We start from the raw sequence: 2,541 nt of genomic DNA on the forward strand, positions 1-2,541 counted from the left end.
CCCCGGCCCGGCTCGCGGCGGGCGGGGCGCTGCCAACTTCGCTCAAAGTTGGAGGAGAGTTTGGGGCGCGCGGGCGCGGGGGGCGCTCCGAGGCGGACCGGCCCTGGGCTCCCGCGGCTCCCGACTCAGGCTCTCGGGGCTCCCCGTGGCACTTTTCATTCAATCCCGCCCCCCGTCACTTCCTTCGGACAACAAACCGCCCGACCTGCCTTAAAGAGGCCGCGCACCTTCCGCCTTAAAGGGCCCGCGAGGCCCGCGCCCGCCGGGCCAGAGGGGAGCGCGGCCCGCTCGCGGGGAGGCCTCCGGGGCTCCCCCTCCCCGCCGGCCCGCCCGCGGCCGCGGTGCCAGGGGCGGGTTCTGGGCAAATCCCGGCCTCCCGGCAGGGGCGGGGCTGGGACTCTCACCCGCCCCCTTTTTGGCTGGCCCGGGTGCCACGTGGATGCAGTCGTGGGGCTGGGAGGGGTAGGGTCTGGTTTGGTCTCTGAGTCTCTGACAAAGCGGATTTGAAAAGGCTCCTGCGTGCGAAACCAGACCTCCCCTCGCGGCCGCCTCTCTCTAACCTGGAAGGAGAGGGGCTGAGGCTGCTGCCTGCTCCATGCCCCTCAGGGCGACATCCTGGGAGGTGAGGGCACCCCTGGCCGCAGCCGAGCCCCCCCTCCCCATTCGGGGCCTTCCTCGTCCTGCCCGCTCTGCGACCCCGTTCTCTGTCAGGATGAGCACATCCGGGGAAAGGCTTGATTCCAGGCCACTCTGGAGACTGCCCAGGGACTCAGGGCACTGGGGCTCCACCATCAGGGGTCTCCACAGCCCCCAAGAAAGCAGGACTGCCCTGCCATGCACCCCAGAATGGACTTGGCGAAGGCTGGGGGCCTGGCTGCTTCCCCTGATGATCTGTGGTTGGGCCTGTGTGTCCCCTGGGAGGGTGGGAGTGGCTGAGGGCCGCCAGTCCCCGAAAGAGGAAGCCCAGGGGATGCGTGGACTCTTGTTTCCTGATGTCCATGGATCACTTCTATTTATTCTGTGTCCCCACGTTTTTTATTTTTAAATTTTTATTGATTTCTGAGAGGAAGGGAGAGAGAGAAACATCAAAGATGAGAGAGAATCACTGATTGGCTGCCTCCTGCAGGTGCCCCAACCAGGGCCAGGGATCCAGCCTGCAACCCAGGCCTGTGCCCTTGACCATAATCAAACCCAGGACCCTTCAGTCCGCAGGCTGACGCTCTATCCACTGAGCCACACGGGCCAGGGCTGTGTCCCCATGTTTTATTCTGAGATCTTGAGTGCAGATAAGTAAACACCCTCTGCCCTGCGCCTCCGTCCCCTCCAGAGCTCCCCCAGCACAGGCTCCTGTCAGGACCAAGATGCCAACAGGCACCCAGAGCAGAGCCCGCTTCCCTGGTCTGCGGGGTCAGTCAGGCCAGAACCGCCGCTCGCCACCCACTCAGGGCTCTTCCCTGACACGCGCTGCCTGCGTTCAGACGGAGGGGCCTCGGGCTTACCTACTAGGGGTTTTCTGAACTTCCCTCACCTAGAAACTTGCCTCACCAAGAGCATGCACTGGGTGCCTGTTAAAAACCTGGTCCCGGCCCAGCCGATGTGGCTCAGTGATTAAGCGTCGACCTATGAACCAGGAGGTCACGATTCAATTCCTGGTTAAGGCACAGGCCTGGGTTGTGGGCTCCATCCCCAGTGGGGGGCCTGCAGGAGGCAGATGATCAATGGTTCCCTCTCATCATGGATGTTTCTATCTCTCTCCCTCTCCCTTCCTCTCTGAAATCAATAATAAAAATAGATTAAAAAAACAAACCCTGGTCCCAAAATCTAGCCAATTAAACTCCTTGGGGAAAACCCTGAAAATGTGTTTTTTAACAAAATCCCCAGTGATACTTGATATAAGGGTTTGAAAGTTGGTACTTGCTGAGGGTTAGGGATGGAGGATATAGAGCAAACATCTTTCCTGGAAAGCGGGCGGCCTGGAGTTCACCTCCACCCAGAGACACACAGCATCGCAGCGCCCGGGAAGGCTTTTCTCCCAGAGGCCCCCCTGAGCTCGCAGGACTGGAGAGAGCCGTCTCACAGCACACCCGCCTGACGGCGGACCCGGTGGGAAAACCCTGACGCTACATTTTCCTGCGGGAGCCCCCCACTCTCATCAGGGCCTCACCTGTCGGGCACCTCCTCACTCCCCTGTTTCAGGTTCTGTGCCCCTTCCTTCATCAATCAGCTCTGCCCCCGCGGGCCATGATCCCAAGTCCCTCCCCTTCCCCCCAGTGGGATCCCAGAAGAAGGAAGGTTCCTGTTTAGGTCCCTCCGGCTGTCTCTGTCTCTTTAAATTCTGGGTTTGGAGATAAGGTTCCACTTCCTCTCTTTCTACCGCCACTTCCCCCATAATCAACGTCTTCTTTAGTTAAACTGCAGATCAAACTAGGTTTTTCTTTTAAGTTAGAAAATGTGAAGTGTCACACCACTATGTGAACCGACCTCTGTCCCTACTCCTTCCGTTGGATTGGACCTGACCAGCTCTTCCCCCTCTGACTGCAG

The sequence above is a fragment of the Myotis nattereri genome (assembly GCF_964212035.1).
Source record: "Myotis nattereri genome assembly, contig: HAP1_SCAFFOLD_144, whole genome shotgun sequence".
NCBI classification, from domain to species: Eukaryota; Metazoa; Chordata; class Mammalia; order Chiroptera; family Vespertilionidae; genus Myotis; species Myotis nattereri.